Source organism: Dermacentor variabilis, chromosome 3 (assembly GCF_050947875.1).
Source record: "Dermacentor variabilis isolate Ectoservices chromosome 3, ASM5094787v1, whole genome shotgun sequence".
Lineage (NCBI taxonomy): Eukaryota > Metazoa > Arthropoda > Arachnida > Ixodida > Ixodidae > Dermacentor > Dermacentor variabilis.
The window spans coordinates 130,959,096-130,976,703 of NC_134570.1; the positions used below are offsets into that span (position 1 = coordinate 130,959,096).

Here is a 17,608-nt window from a genome sequence, read left to right on the forward strand (position 1 = left end):
GAAGCGGTTCTGCCGCTCAGAAAAGATTGAACATATCGGAAAAAGCCTTCACCAAGATTAAGATCCGAAGTGGCCTGAAGAATTGCCGTACGGCTTTTAGTGTCGAAAGCCTTCTCCACATCAAGACCGAGTATGATCCTTGTATCGCGAGAGACCCTCTCTAGGAGGCTCTTCTTATCTCTAAGCAAAGTATCCTGAGTCGAAAGTCCTGGCCTGAATCCGATCATGGTCGACGGAAAAAGTTCGTTCCCCTCCGCATGGTTCGAGAACCGGTTGAGCACGACATGTTCCGCGACATTACCGAGGCACGACGTCAGAGAGATCGGTCTGAGGTTTGCAAGTGCGAGAAGTGGCGCGCGGCGAAGGGGTCGTCGGCGCTTCGCCGCGCTAGGCCTGCCAGCCGTTAGGCCGAGCAGCCGACAGCGTGTCGTGCAGGCACGAGGGCCACATGACAGAAAAAAGTACAGGTAAATGATCACTGGAAGTCCCACAAACTAGATATTTGCGTGATGGCACGTTAAGTACAGCATCTGCCAGAGTTAAGTCAATCACGAGCCTTGAATATTGGTGCATGTCACAGTCCCTCTAGTGCAGCAGCGAACATTATTTGATGATAGGTGTGACCACAGGAGTTCACCACTCGTATCCGAGTGACAACTCCAGGTGATATAACGTGAAATTAAGTGCCCTGCAATGACAACCCCGTCCGATTTTTTTCACTAAACGTGAAGCAGTTCTTTCTTTTGTTTTCCTTCCTTGATTTCTTCCTTTTCTTAATTATTTGGTTTTACTTTGTTCGTTTATTGCTTTCTTTTTGTTTACGCTGGTTTTACGACTCCCGAACGAAAGCGAATGCGTTTAATGGCTCTGATAAGCATTACGAAGCCCTAACAGTTAACCTCAATCGCAAGCGACGTCTCTCAAGCTCTTTAACCAAGAGTGAGTGTACGCGGGCGCGCGTCTTTGGTAGGTGCTAAGCGCCAATTCTTGAGAGGCCTGGCTGGCGAATAGGTACGAAGAAGCGAGCTGGCACGCGAGCGTACGTGGCGTCTAGGTCTATGGCGCAATTGCGGAAGAGAGTGGGAGCTGCACTTACTTAGAAATATGTCAAGAAAGTAAACGGTGTCATATATACGCTAGCGTTGTGTGCTATGCATAAAAAGAGCATCGCGTATCAGTTTTGCGGAAGCCGGCAAGGTGGAGGGAGTGTAATGAAATTGAAGGGTTCCTATCCACCAAAGAGCCATCATGCAGAGAGAGAGAGTAAGGACAGGAAAGGCAAGGAGGCCAATCAGACGAGCACCCGGTTTGCTGCCCTACACTGGGTGTGGGGAAAGGGGTAATAGAAAAAGTAAAGAAAGCAAGTGATTAATCACTGAGTGCATGTGGCAGGATTCACAGGGACACTATAAAAGTTCTCTTGAAGCTACTAAGAAAATCCATATGGGTTCTTCAGATATAAATATTTGCAGTAGAAGGGAGATTCACTGTGTTTCGGGGGATCAAGCTCGGGACCGTCGCCTTTCCGGGGTTGTGGCACTCCGGGTCTAGCCATAAATTTGGTTCCTGCGCTTGTAGTTGCCGATTCATTCCGGCTCCTTTCTTCGACGTGCTATATTCTCCAGGCTCTCTCTGTATAGGTGGAGCGGCTGCCCTAAAAGGCATTCGTGCCAGGTTCTATCACCCGAGCAGCACGATTCTTTCGTCAATTCTGAAACTCTTTTTAGAAACGTATATAGGTTCCATGTGCAGCTTCGTGCTGCTGTTTCGTGGATAACAACATTTCTCTTTCATAAACAGGACATGTATCATTGGCAAGCCGTGTCCTAATCTCAACGTTCTTCAGGGCAATCTGCGTGCCTATCCGTTGCTGCTATAATCTTGGGCGAACATGTCGCGTGTGTGCGAGTTTCACTGTTGCCTTGAGTTTTCTGTAAGCGAATTTCTCGTTGCAGTAGGGAAAGCACGGTGATGATGCCAGGAAACTCGTCAAAGTGCCTAGGATCGCTGAGGTTCGCGTGGCTTCTGTATTTTGTTACCAAAGCCGAAGAAGGTGAAGCCAGCAGTAGAAAAGTACTGCTGAAACGACATACTTGAAAGAAACAAACGATGCAATCACTTTCTTTTTTCATCACAAGAATATCGAGAAAACAGAATTTTTGTCGCATATGCACTATCGAAAACTATGAAAGCGAAAAAATCAAGAACCGCTGTAGTCGCGCCTGCGCGCCAAGTGATCGCAGACGCAGGGAGAAAGCGTTTCTCTGGAGAGGAGCTTTATTAAGTACATTGGATATAAAAAAGAACCGCTTTCCCCGAGCTTTTTGACGACAACCGGCATCTTAGTCGTACAGTCGAGTACAAGGGCAAACGCATCATTTCACCGCATCATTCTTTAATTTCACTGCGACCTGCGTTTTTATGAACTGCAAGAGGACGTCCAGGCCGCTAGAGGTGTGCGAATGCGCAACCTGACATTAAGGGCGTTGCCGCGGATCTGCAAAGAAGTGTCTCTTATGTGTTCTTGTGCGCGTACTATACTCGGCGTTACGTGACGCCAATGCTAACGTATTCTGTCCTTATAATCCTGGCCCACGTGTGATAGAAGAGGTCAAGGAACGACGAAACAAAAGTAGAACGCTTATCGTCATTGAACAATCGAAAACGATGAAAGCCGCCAGTTTACGGCGTGCGGAAGCAGCTCTAGAAAAAAAAAACCCCGAAAGTTTCTCACGGGTATTATGCGAAACGGTCGGGATATAAAGAGCGTGGCCGAGGCTATCGCAAAGAGGATGAAAAATATCATATGCCATTCGAAATATATTGAAGCTTGCGCGCATATCCAAAGCCAGCGAAGGTTCTAAACACGACTCCTTAAATATGTAGAAGGACGTCGAGAATCTGGGTATGGCCTGTACGTTCCTATTAGTGTCCGTTTAGGCGACCAAAGTACGGTTGTCGTTAAATTACATTGAATTACGGGGTTCCGTATTCCAAAGCAAAAGGCAACTTATGCGCTGTAATAGAGGCCGCAGGATTAATTTAGATAATCTGAGGTTCATTAAGTTACACCTATAGCACGATAGACGAGCATTTTCAGCATTGCCTTGCGGCACGGTGAATTCCCGGCTAGGAATTTAACCTGCAATTGCGGGCTTAGTACCAGAGCTCCGCAGCCAACAAGGAACCACAGCGGGCTTTATGTTTTCGATTAGCGCACGCAAGAAGTCCACAGATTCTTAAAGAATATATATGGTTATGCAATTGCGGCAAGAATTCTCCGACATGTTTCACGTGCTGGTACCAACTCTGGGACCAGCACTGCCTGGCGCAAAAATACCTGCAGGTGTAAGCCTACGCCAACTAATAAGTAGAAAAAAAAATACTCCGGGATTTTTCGTAGTGCTTCCTCAAGCGTAAAAATGCAATTTTCGCTCTCGTGGCCTTTTTTTTTCGACATCCGTGACTTTTAGAAAATAAGTGCGCATTCAATACAAACAGGCCGCGGATAAAGAAGAAACCGTAAGCATTTAGTGCTAGCACTACCACTGCTGGAAGCATAGCATGCATAAGCGAAGTCCCAACTCCTGCGTCCAGAGCCTCTTAGAATTGGTACATGCCGTCGGCTTATTCGCCCTGCCTCAATACCTCTTTCCTTTCTGGATGACCTGCGGACACTTCTTGTTACAATATAAACAACAACAACAACAAAAACAACAAAACAAGCAAGTTGAACAGAAGCTGATCATCTATGTATAAATTCCCGCATCAATAGGCTAATTTATTGGTTCACATTTACGCTCGTACTAAACTTGGGCCAGGTGGCTTCCGATAAGGCCCCGGACATTATCGGCCTGTCTGCACACTCCGCACCTTGGAGGTCATGCAACAGCTATCCAAAGATTTTTGGCGCATACGCGGCCATGGCGGTTACCGTACCCACGTAAAAATATGCTGTGAGTAGTCTTAAAACCCTTGGATTGAACGCCAGTTAAGCGTGTCGCTTTTGCGCTAAGCGCGCGCCTTTTCGCCGGAGCCGGATATTGAATAACGGCGTGCGCAGAGAATACACCCATCAATGGGATGACTACCTCGTTGGTGTTGTTTTCATGCACTTTGATAGCTATTTTAACATCAGAGGAACATGAGAGCAGCCTCATAAACGCCATCGCGTGCTGTCCCATGATTCACTGTGTACTGTTGCAAGGAAATTAAAATGCACCTTTGATTGAGCAGTATCATTTTAGCAAAATCATTAACGAGAACAGGCGGAACGATAACGCCAAATAATAATAATTCCACCAGATAACTTACACTAGGATGTTCGCGCCAATGTCCACAGGGAGGACCCCGCCCTGGCAGGATCATGTAAAGAGTTGACGCAATAGTAATCATATTGATATAACCTACCGCTATTTACCGTTTGTCTACAGAAAAAATAATCATTCCACTAAATACATGTATTTATTATTATTATTATTACTATTATTATTATTATTATTATTATTATTATTATTATTATTATTATTATTATTATTATTATTATTATTATTATTATTATTATTATTATTATTATTATTATTATTATTAGCTTCTATATACAACATATTTTCTTTTACAGCGAATAACTCACTTGTTCCGAACCAGCATATGAATTTCTCACCGGCCGCACCACTATCACGAATCAGATATCCGTGCCGATCATTCAAAGGGGGCAAGTCGACACCGTTAACTGTGACCTGAGCAAAGGCTTTGATGTAGTCTGCGACCCACTGTTTCTGATCAAGCTTACGCCACTGTGATGACGCGCCAATTGCCAATCTCTTGCGCAGCTATCTTCTTGATCGATCATGTTGTGACAACCTCAATGGCCAAACGTTTTTTTTTTCTTTTTTTACATGGCAACTAGCGGCGTACCTCAAGGATCAGTATTAGGACCACTCTTTTTTAGAGCGAAGCTGTATATGGCTAGCCTACTCGTCCGTCCGTCGCCTGTACTCTGAAAACTCCTACGGCGTAGTCCCATGTGCATAACGCAAAAAGAAAAGAGAGAAAGAAAGCCACGCGATTGGCTGCGCAAGTGGTGACGTTGTTGCTCTCCGTCATAGCCGAGCGCGCGTGCAGCAGTTTCTCTCCGACTCCGAAATGGGTAGGCCACGAGCAGAACCGGCACCGAGCTCGCCTACGCCGTGCCAATGCTGCAGCCCGGGCACGAGAACAGGCTCGTGCAACCGAGCACAAGCAGCAACTGCGTACCGACGATCCGGCAGCCTACCGAGCTGTCGTTTAATGAACCGTCGGAATTAACCAAGTGATAAAAACCGTGGCGGCGCGTTTTTTTTTTCTAATTTTTAATTATGACGTTCGTTCCGTTATTCGGAACTTCTCCTTGCTTCTCTATGCCGATGATATCGAAATTTTTAATTCACGCGGTTAATGGCTGTCGCACCCAGCAGTCGGACCTGCTTTCTTTTTCTAAATGGTGCAAAGATAATAACCTCTCCTTGAATGCAGCCAAGACGAAAGTGATCAAGCGCACACAATGTTTCTGCTCACACTAAACACTATGCAGCGCGGGGTATGCGCTCTTTTGGTTCTGTTTGCAGACTATCGAGGGAATATCGAGGAATATCGAAGGAGCTTGAATATGCGTCCATCGTTGCAATAGTTTTTCCTGATGCAACACTGACATTATTCATCTAGCCCAGAAAAATGTTCCTAAGCATATATGCTCACCGTATTGCAACAGCCGACATTGGACCTTATTCTAACACTGTTCGATTAAAGTCATTGCCCCTACTTCAATGCAGACGTGATCGTGCTGACCTTTTGTTTCTCTTCACACTTCTTCACGGTATCCTTACCTGTCCCGAGCTCCTGCGTTGTATCATGCTTTGCATTCCGCGCAAGATAATCACAGAACATACACCTTTCCATGTCCCTGCCTGTCATCAACAGCACGCAATCGTCCACAGAAAACGGTGTTTTTATAAAGCTTTTCATGATCTTGATATTTTTCATAACTCGCTGTCATCGCTGCTTTCCGAGCTTTACCTTTTTGAGTTGTTCTTTTTATTCATTGCTTTTTTAAATTATATTGTTCGGGAGTGATATTGCCGTTTTTGTTTTTGTTTTATTTTAATGTATGCATGCGGCAGCACTCAGACATTAAGGTTGTTTCCGGGCGCGTAAAATAAACAGTATTACTATTGTTATTATTATTATTATTATTATTATTATTATTATTATTATTATTATTATTATTGTTGTTGTTGTTGTTGTTGTTGTTGTTGTTGTTGTTGTTGTTGTTGTTGTTGTTGTTGTTGTTGTTGTTGTTGTTGTTGTTGTTGTTGTTAAGTGTACTCTCTCTCTCTCAACTCGTATACGCGTCGGTCGTCTGGAATGGCACTTCTACATGAAACAGCGAAACTACCGATCGGGTCCAGAAAGAGTTTCGAAGTACATATCATCATCATCGCTGGACCTTGTTGTAGCACTGCTCCATTATTGTGATTCTCCTTACTACGCAGCCGACGTAATCGCGATGATATTCTGTGTGTTCTCGAACTTCTTCTGGCATCCTTATCTATCTTGAACTGCTCAGTTGTACTATGTTTCGTATTCCGCATAGGGTCGCCAGAGAACATAGACCTTTCGATCTTCCTGCCTGTAATCATCATCAGTAGCAGCCTGACTGCGCCCACTGCAGGGCAAAGGCCTCTCCCATACTTCTCCAACTACTCCGGTCATGTGCTAATTGTGGCCATGGAGTCCCTGCAAACTTCTTAATCTCATCCGCCCACCTAACTTTCTGCCACCATCTGCTACGCTTCCCTTCTCTTGGAATCCAGTCCGTAACCCTTAATGGCCATCGGTTATCTTCACTCCTCATTACATGCCCTGCCCATGCCCATTTCTTTTTCTTGATTTCCACTAAGATGTCATTACCTCGCGTTTGTTCCCCCACCCAATCTGCTCTCTTCTTATCCACGTAACGTTACACCCATAATTCTTCTTTCCATAGCGCGTTGCGTCGTCCTCAATTTAAGTAGCGCCTTTTTCGTAAGCCTCCAGGTTTCTGCCCCATACGTGAGTACTGGTAAGACACAGCTATTATACACTTTTATATTGAGCGAAAATGGCAACCTGATATTCACGATCTGAGAATGCCTCCCAAACACACCCCAGTTCATTCTTATTCTTGTGATTATTTCAGTCTCATGATCCGGATCCGTGGTCACTACCTACCCTGAGTAGATGTATTCCCTTACCGGTTCCAGTGCCTCGCTACCTATCGTAAACTGTTGTTCTTTTCCGAGAATGGTAAACATTACATTAGTTTTCTGCAGATAAATTTTTAGAACCATACTTCTGACTTTGCCTGTCCAGGTCAGTGAGCATGCATTGCAATTGGTCCCCTGAGTTGGTCCCCAATTGGTCCCCTGAGTTACTAAGCAAGGCAATATCATCAGCTAATCGCAAGTTACTAAAGTATTTTCCATTAACTCTTATCTCCAATTCTTCCCAATCCAGGTTTCTGAATGCCTCATGTAAACACGCTGTGTATAGCATTGGATAGACCGCATCTCCCTGCCTGACGCGCTTCTATATAGGGATTTTGTTTATGGAGAACTATGGAGAACTAGGGTGGCTGTGTAGCCGCTATTGATATCTTTCAGTATTTTTACATACGGCATTTACATTCCGTAATGCCTGCATGACTGCTGAGGTTTCGACTGAATCAAATGCTTTCTCGTAATCAATGAAAGCTATATATAAGGGTTGATTATATTCTGCATATTTCTCTATCCCCTGATTGATAGTGTGAATACGGTCTATTGTTGAGTAGCCTTTACGAAATCCTAGCTGGTGCTTTGGTTGACAGAAGTCTAAGGTGTTCCTGATTCTATTTGCGATTACCTTAGCAAATACTTTGCAGGTAGAGCATCCGCCTCGCGTGCAAGGGGACCATGGCTCAAATCTCGGTGCCGCGCGATTTTACACCGGATTAAAAAAATCCGCGGGTTGATAGAATTGCACAAACCGGCCTGGAGTGCGGCCTGATCCCGCAGAACCAGTAACGCACTCCCTCACCAGTGCAGGATTGGCCACCCTGGTGCAGTACTTGGCCGGAACCTGCTATATGAATACAACAATCAAACCTGTCATCATAAACACTTAACTGTCCAGAGAATAGGGAGTCTTCGCAACGCTTATTCTCGTGACGTTAGTCTTTATCATAAGTCGCTGTCAATGTTATTTACCGAGCTTTGCGTTGTTGAGTCATACATTCACATACTGTTCAGCTGCCCTTCTCCTCCTTTTTCTTTTGTATTCACCTTACGCCTTGCTATATGTGCACTTCTCTTTTGAAGATTGTTCTTTTTATTCATTGTTTTTGTTACTTATATTGCCCTGCCATTTTACTTTCATCTATGCGTGCGCCAGCACTCACACCTTATGGCTGTTCATGGGCACGGTAAACAATTGATTGATTGATTGATTGATTGATTGATTGATTCCTTCATTCATTCAACATTAATCTAGGAATGCCTAATAAAGCGTATATTCTACACTGAGTTTAACGCCTCGAAATTCTGACTTAAGCACGGAGAACTTGACACATAACCAATAGCAGTGTTTCTGATACTCTAGAGCAAATTCGCCCGGATTGCCAATTGAGGATAGTTCAGCAAACCAATTATTGACTCATTAATTACTAAAATAATTTTTCTAGGTCATATATAACATTTCATTGCACTTTTCTGCACGATTTTACCTTCCATTGCGAGCAACAAAGCAAGAAATTTCCCTAATGCTCCTTGATGAGTAAATGTGTTGGGACCTTACAGGGTTAAGGGAAGAACTCCATGCATCGCACAGCTAGCCTAGAAATGTGAGAATGATACCGGCCATTTTATTCATCGCTCATTGTCTCTTTTCTGTCTTTCCTTTTCTGTTTCATATCAGAATGACGGGTTGCTAAAGTATTTATATATCCTAATCGCTCTCTATTACTGCAATTATTAAATACTTCTAAAATTTTACCGCAAACTCAGTTCTAAAATCCGCCCTATTCCTGGCCACTTCCCCAGAGTGGGTAGGTGCCCTATAGACTTAAGGTTATTATGATCATCATCATTGTGATATCAGCCACATGCACTGCGTGCCGGTAAGCACGCGCTTCCCTGCTGAGAAAGAAGACGGCCTTTCTTAGTCGAGTGGAACGTTGGTCATTTTTGCGATCTTCATTGCGCATTTGCTTTGTACTTTAGAAGATGTCTCCCCGTTTGCTGGTGGCGGCTTGCGTCCAAATCCTCACTGCAGCCTTCGCAGTGGTGAGTAAAGCGATAAAGTAACGATCTGCGGTCCTACGCGTTAGAACAGAGCATTTACTCTGCATGAGAAGTGGTTGAATCCCTGCTCGGGCAATAGCAAAGTGAATGAAGGAAAACACAATGTTACTGTAGATAACGTTCACTGCTGAAGCGAGTTGAAAGGTGTCTATTCACAATGACTCAGTTAGGCAAGAACCGTTCTTGTGTACCCGCTTTTGTGTTAGATTCATAGACCTACTGTTACGTTTCGCCTACGACGCGCGGTTTAGCCGGCGCGGCTGCAACAAAGCGGCAGACATTTTGGCCCGTTCGGCGTCGCCGCTACGCCTCCCCGCCAAGCGCGTCCAGGCATGTTCCGATGCCACGTGTCTTCATGTGCGTGTGTGAGTGTATTTGCATATTGGTGCCCACGCTTGTCGAAGCGCGGCAGCCGGGGAGAGGAGCCCCCAACAACTGTGAAGCGAAGGGGTCTGACAGGCGCCGACACGACAGTGCGAGCCACCTTCTCCTCCCCATTGTGCCCGACCGGCGGCGACACGACAGTGTGAGCCACCTTCTCCTCCCCATTGTGCCCGACCGGCGGCGACACGACAGTGTGAGCCACCTTCTCCTCCCCATTGTGCCCGACCGGCGGCGACACGACAGTATGCGTCACCTTATCCCATTGTTCCCGAGCGGCACAGTCACGTGCTCGTCTATTGAGGGGTTCCTTCTTGCCCTCAACTGCGAGAGTATAAAAGCAGCTGCCCCCGGACGCCAAAGGAGGGCTCCGATTTCTTCTGTTGAGTAAAGTGCACTCCCGTCTCTCTACTTCGGTCAACCTGACCGCCAACTCTTTGCGATGTTATAATAAACAAGTTGTTTTGTTGTTACCAGTCGACTCATGCTTTGCCGGGACCTTCGGATGCTTCCAGTTGTACCCCAGGCCGCCAGGCCAACGCTACCCTTGGGGCTTGCGACCCAGGTGCAACAACGGGCGTCAGCGCCGAGTTCCCAACAACTCGCGCCAACGGTACGACCAAAACAACTCGTGCCAGCGGCGCGATTACAACAACCGGTGCCATCGGTGGGATTCAAACAACTGTCTGCCAGCGGTGAGATCGCGACAACGGAGGCCAGCAGCGAAGAGATGCAGTTGACTCTATGCTGAGCAGCTCAACGACCATCCGGGAGCAGTGCAACGAGCCCTGTGTGATGACTGGTTGCCTGCAGCGGAACGACTGCGCTGGATTCTTGGCTACGAGGTTTGGTGAGTGCGGGACTTTCTTCTTCTGAGCTTTGCCAGGCTTTTGTTAGTGTCAGAAACAGAGCTGGTAATTGTGGTTGTCGTTGCTGCCGGGTTAGATTGCGGCAAGACAATAGTAAGCAGTAGAGAAAGCAGCATTCAGAGCAGCCATGGATTTGAAGTCGTTGCGCAAACCGAAATTGCTGGAGCTTGCAAGAGAGTTGGGTCTGGATGTCTCAGACAAACTCAGAAAACCTGAACTGCTAAAGGCTATTCTTGAGTTAGAAGCTGAGGATGACGAGCTGTCGGAATGCCTTGAGACCATTGAGGAGAGGGAGACTGCAAAATCACAGGAGCGCGAACTTAAAGAACAGAAAGAAAAAGAAGAGAGTGAACGTAAAGAACAGAAAGAGCGAGAGCAACAAGAGCGCGACCGTCAACACGCTTTGGAAATGAAGCGTCTTGAGGTAGACATGGAACGCGCTCGTAATGGAAGTCAGGCACACGGTGCAGGAGAACGCGTATTGTTCAAAATGACTGACCTGATGCGGCCGTTTAAGCTTGGAGAGGACATTGGTTTGTTCCTGGTTAACTTTGAGCGAACGTGCGAGAAGCAGGGGTTCTCTCGGGAAACGTGGCCACAGCGCTTGCTCACTTTGTTACCCGGCGAGGCGGCCGACGTAGTCGCTCGCTTGGATAGAGAGGAGGCAGAGGATTCCGACAAAGTGAAATCGAGTCTGCTAAAAAAGTACAGGCTGTCAGCGGAGGCGTTCCGTCGGAAGTTTCGGGAAAATGAGAAAGGCAAAAGTGAGTCATATACAGAGTTTGCGTACAGGCTTATGTCAAACATGCAGGAGTGGCTCAAAGAAGAGAAAGCGTTTGGTGACCACGATAAAGTTCTGCAGTGTTTCGGGCTAGAACAGTTTTATAGTCGGTTACCTGAGAACGTGCGGTACTGGGTCTTGGATAGGCCAGACGTTTGTACGGTGGCTAAAGCCGCTGAGCTAGCCGAGGAGTTTGTGACGCGTCGGGCTCGCGGAGCTAAGGACGGTCAAAAGGGTGAATTTGGCTCGAAGTTTGAGAGGCCGAAGTTCACACCCATGAGAGCAAAGGGGAACACACGTAGTGCGGATGCGAGTGAAAGCAGTCCGACAGAACGTAAGGAGACGGCGGCAGCCGAAGCCGAACGCAGAAAGCGGTTCGAGATGAGGCAAGCGCGCGTGTGTTATACGTGCCAGAAGCCGGGGCACTTTTCAGCGCAGTGTCCGGACAGAAAGCGGTTTGAGATGAGGCAAGCGCGCGTGTGTTATACGTGCCAGAAGCCGGGTCACTTTTCGGCGCAGTGTCCGGAAACAAAACCAAAAGTTGTGTTTTTGTCAATATGCAGCACTGACGAGAACATGAAGCTTCTCGAGCCTTACATGCGAGACCTCCTCGTGAACGGGAAAGAGTGCCGAGTGCTTCGCGATTCCGCAGCTACAATGGATGTAGTTCACCCGTCTTACGTAGAACCCCATATGTTCACGGGCGAGTGCGCATGGATCAAGCAAGCCGTGGAAGCTCATAGCGTGTGTCTGCCGGTAGCAAAAGTGCTTATTGAAGGACCTTTCGGAGCGCTTGAGACGGAGGCGGCAGTGTCATCTATGCTGCCCCCCCAGTACCCGTACCTATTTTCAAACAGGTCCGATCACCTCCTGCGCGAGAAGGGGCTTTTGTTTGGTGAGGCTAGCGTTCAGGCCTTAACCAGATCGAAGGTTCGGGAGCTCGCTGCAAAGGCGGTAGTTGCGGGGCCGACGTTATCAAACAATGAGAAAGGGTCAGAGGCGCAGCAAGCTGATATTCAGAGCACGCCCGAACTGAATAAACTTGAGTCTGCAACGTTAAAGGCACCAGATACTGGAGAGGAAAATCCCGATGCGGGAAAGTTAGAAGAGCTATCTGCCGATTTGTTCATCGCGCCTACGTCAGACGGACTTAATAGGTTGCTAAAAGTCAGCCGGTCGGCTTTGATAGCCGAGCAAAAGAAGGATGGCAGCCTAGAAAACATACGCTGCAATGTCAAGGAAGGTATCGCCAAGAAAAATGCTCGCTTTGTGGAAAGAGGTGGAGTCCTGTAGCGGAAGTATCTAGACCGCAGGGAAGTGGAGTTCGATCAGCTGATCGTTCCTCAATGCTATCGTCAGGATCTGTTGCGCTTGTCGCATGGGGGTTCGTGGTCCGGACACCTAGGAGTTAAGAAAACTAAGGACCGTCTCTTGCAAGAGTACTATTGGCCAGGGTGTTTTCGGGACGCAGACCATTTCGTGAGGACATGTGACACCTGTCAGCGGGTGGGCAAACCAGGGGACAAATCGAGGGCGCCGTTGAAGTTGGTACCTATCATTACGGAGCCTTTTAGACGGCTCGTTATTGATACAGTGGGACCTCTGCCGGTAACAGCCACGGGGTACAGACACATTTTGACTGTGATCTGCCCAGCGACAAAGTTCCCTGAAGCAGTGCCGCTTAAAGAACTCAGCTCAGTTGAGATAGTCAATGCACTACTGTCCATATTTGCGCGAGTTGGTTTCCCTGCGGAAATCCAATCAGATCAGGGCACAGTGTTTACTAGCGCTTTGACGACAACTTTTCTCGAAAGGTGTGGGGTAAAGCTGTTACACAGCTCATTGTACCACCCACAGTCGAATTCCGTTGAGAAGCTCCACTCCGTCATGAAGCGCGTGTTGAGAGCATTGTGTTTTGAACATCAAACTGACTGGGAGCTGTGTCTGCCTGGGGTGATGTTTGCATTAAGGACCGCGCCGCATGCGGCTACGGGGTTTTCGCCAGCTGAGCTGGTGTACGGTCGCTCGCTTCGGTCTCCGCTTCGCATGCTTCGAGAATCGTGGGAAGGCAGGGGCGACGACCCAGTCGTGGTGGAGTACGTGCTTAAGCTCCTCGAACGCTTAAGAAGGGCACAGGAGTTGTCAGGTGAAGCAATGACAAAGGCCCAGCAGCGGGCCAAGGTTTATTATGATCGGACCGCCAGGGCCTGTCGTTTTGAGGTGGGCGATGAGGTCATGATATTGCGCACATCGCTAAACAACAAACTAGACGTGCAGTGGGAGGGCCCAGCACTAATTGTTCAGAAACTGTCGGACGTTAACTACGTGGTGAGTCTGCCAGGAAAGCGGAAAGCACAGCAAGTTCACCATTGTAATCTGCTCAAACCCTATAAACAACGGGAAGCAGTGGTGTGCATGATGGTAAACGTTCCTGAAGAGCTTCCGGTCGAGCTTCCGGGACTAGGCTCAGTGACGAACAGGGAAGACACCAGTCAAGTCATTAGTGACTTAGTCAGTGGAGCATCGCTGTCGCGTGAACAGAAAACCGAACTACACCAGCTCTTACAAGAGTTTCAAGGTCTGTTCTCTGAGAGGCCTGGTAGGACTTCTGTACTTACTCATGATATAGAACTTACCTCCCCAGAGCCAGTACGATCCAAGGCATACCGGGTGTCACCCCGCCAGAACGATATTATGGAGGCTGAGGTAAAGAAAATGCTACAGCTCGGTGTTATTGAGGCAGGTGAGAGTGATTATACCTCCCCTTTGATTTTAGTTGAGGTACCGGGCAAGGAACCTCGTCCTTGCGTCGACTACCGCAGGCTTAATTCCATCACTAAGGATCAAATTTATCCGATCCCTAACATCGAGGAGCGCCTTGAGAAAGTTAGTAGCGCTCAGTTTATTTCCACCCTAGATCTTGTCAGGGGTTATTGGCAGGTTCCACTTACAGAAGAGGCTAGTAGGTATGCGGCGTTCATTTCACCAATGGGAACATTCCGTCCTAAAGTGTTGAGTTTTGGTTTGAAGAACGCGCCATACTGTTTTTCAAGCCTCATGGATAAAGTGTTGCGGGGACAGCAAGAATTCGCTTTACCGTATCTAGACGACGTAGCGATATTCTCCGCATCCTGGTCTGAGCATATGGCACACTTGCGGGCAGTGCTAACCCGCCTGCGCGAAGCGGGCTTGACAGTCAAGGCTCCAAGTGCCAGTTAGCACAGGCCGAGGTTGTCTACCTCGGTCACGTGATTGGTCAGGGTCGTCGCCGCCCCTCTGAAATAAAGGTGGCCGCTGTGCGAGACTTCCCGCAACCGCGCACGAAGACCGATATTCGGTCGTTCTTAGGTGTCGCCGGCTACTATCAGAGGTACATCCCCAGGTACTCTGATATCGCGGCTCCCCTGACGGATGCTCTAAGAAAAACAGAGCCTCAAACAGTCGTCTGGGACGAGACAAAGGAAAGAGCTTTTAGCGCCCTAAAGAGTGCCCTAACAAGCCAGCCTGTGCTACGATCGCCAGACTATACAAAAGGGTTCGTTGTTCAGTGCGATGCTAGTGAGCGAGGCATGGGCGTTGTACTGTGCCAACGGGAAAATGGAGAAGTAGAACACCCCGTCCTGTATGCTAGTCGTAAGCTGACCAGTCGTGAGCAGGCGTATAGCGCCACCGAGAAAGAGTGTGCATGTCTCGTGTGGGCCGTTCAGAAATTGTCATGCTATCTAGCCGGCTCGAGGTTTATCATTGAGACGGATCACTGCCCTCTCCAATGGCTGCAGACCATCTCTCCCAAAAATGGCCGCCTCCTGCGCTGGAGCCTCGCTTTGCAACAATATTCCTTTGAGGTGCGTTACAAAAAGGGGAGTCTCAACGGTAACGCCGATGGCTTAAGTCGAAGCCCCTAACGTAGGAATCAGCCTCAAAATTGTTTGTTACTGATGTTTTTCTTCCTGAGGCAGGATTTTTAACATATTGCTTTTGTTTAGTGTTTCAAAGTGATGACATGCTTTCTAGTGTAATTTTCCAATTTGTGGACGCGTTCTAAGTGCTGCTAGACTACTGTAAGGAACTAGGCAGTGGTATAGAAGGGGAAAGAGCCTGGCAGGGCTTAGTGAGGGTTGTGCCGTGCTTGCTGACTGAGCGGTTGAGTTTCAGCGTAGTTCTAACGCTTGCCGGGAACGAGAACAAAAATGTGAACTCTCCCGAAGTCACTTTGCAGTGTGCTGTGCGAACCTGAACGAGAGAACGAGGCCTTCTCTGTGCGCTGCGCTCAAGAAACGTCTAGGGACGCCCGACTTCGGTTATGAGCATCATCGAGCGACATCCCTCCGGACAGCGGATGCAGTCCCCTGTCCATCGGGATCTCCTTCCCCCGGCGGGGCGGTCTGTTACGTTTCGCCTACGACGCGCGGTTTAGCCGGCGCGGCTGCAACAAAGCGGCAGACATTTTGGCCCGTTCGGCGTCGCCGCTACGCCTCCCCGCCAAGCGCGTCCAGGCATGTTCCGATGCCACGTGTCTTCATGTGCGTGTGTGAGTGTATGTGCATATTGGTGCCCACGCTTGTCGAAGCGCGGCAGCCGGGGAGAGGAGCCCCCAACAACTGTGAAGCGAAGGGGTCTGACAGGCGCCGACACGACAGTGTGAGCCACCTTCTCCTCCCCATTGTGCCCGACCGGCGGCGACACGACAGTGTGAGCCACCTTCTCCTCCCCATTGTGCCCGACCGGCGGCGACACGACAGTGTGAGCCACCTTCTCCTCCCCATTGTGCCCGACCGGCGGCGACACGACAGTGTGAGCCACCTTCTCCTCCCCATTGTGCCCGACCGGCGGCGACACGACAGTGTGAGCCACCTTCTCCTCCCCATTGTGCCCGACCGGCGGCGACACGACAGTGTGAGCCACCTTCTCCTCCCCAATGTGCCCGACCGGCGGCGACACGACAGTATGCGTCACCTTATCCCATTGTGCCCGAGCGGCACAGTCACGTGCTCGTCTATTGAGGGGTTCCTTCTTGCCCTCAACTGCGAGAGTATAAAAGCAGCTGCCCCCGGACGCCAAAGGAGGGCTCCGATTTCTTCTGTTGAGTAAAGTGCACTCCCGTCTCTCTACTTCGGTCAACCTGACCGCCAACTCTTTGCGATGTTAGAATAAACAAGTTGTTTTGTTGTTACCAGTCGACTCATGCTTTGCCGGGACCTTCGGATGCTTCCAGTTGTACCCCAGGCCGCCAGGCCAACGCTACCCTTGGGGCTTGCGACCCAGGTGCAACAACGGGCGTCAGCGCCGAGTTCCCAACAACTCGCGCCAACGGTACGACCAAAACAACTCGTGCCAGCGGCGCGATTACAACACTACTCAGACATCGCGCTTATCTATGGCTAACCAAAGGTGGAGCTTTCAAATGTTAGCTAGCGCATCATTGAAGACTGCAGCATTTCACTTTATTGCTTCAAAGGCACTTATAGGAGATAAACTATTAGATAAGCTACGGGGTCGCAGCATTGAACATATCGTATGGTATTTACTGTTTTAAAATGTCCGATGCGAGATAACTTCTTCCACCTTAATGAACTGGCAATGGCCACAATAACGTGCCAATGGTCCTTCTCATCTCTGTCTGAGGATAAATATAGGATGCAAAAGTGCCAGTATGCGTATGAGCAGCAACTGCATATAGTGAATGACCGAGGCGGACGGATACACGGTTGTAAAATATACGGCGCGTGATATAGTGTACTGTAATAAAATTTGTCGAATGATAGGCTAGTAACAATTCTATAGTGAAAAGAATGACTTCAGTTTCCCAAGATGCCACGTTAATTTTGGTGGCTCTAGACCAACTTGGAGAGCTACATCAGCACGTGTTTTTTAGCTGTAGTTCTGCCGAATATGTGTCTATACCAACAGAACCCTCACTCAGAGGACACGACGCAGTGCCCAACACGCTCCAGGTCTAAATGCACCGTAAGAAGTGACAATTTTGGTTTCGTAAAAAATTTCGTACAACTTGCTACGGCTAGCAAAAAACATAAAATGCGGCGATCTTCCTGCGAAATACACTCTTGATGCGTCCCGCGATATCAATCTGTTTTGTAAGACGCTTATCACGTGACGTCTGAGCTAAGCTATGCGGCAAACAGTTTTCGCAGGCTTTAAAGCAGAATGCGCCCTGTGGTGTCCCAGTCTGTTTTTTTTTTCTGTCGTTCGTACTTCGTGTT

The 17,608-nt window shown here is 48.2% G+C and overlaps 1 protein-coding gene across 1 annotated transcript in view; it reads left to right on the plus strand.

Annotated features, from left to right (window-relative positions):
- LOC142574757 (signal peptide peptidase-like 2A) overlaps nt 1-17,608 on the plus strand; it is a 68,776-nt gene that overhangs the window by 12,780 nt on the left and 38,388 nt on the right. The gene's annotated exons all lie outside the window — the stretch shown is intronic.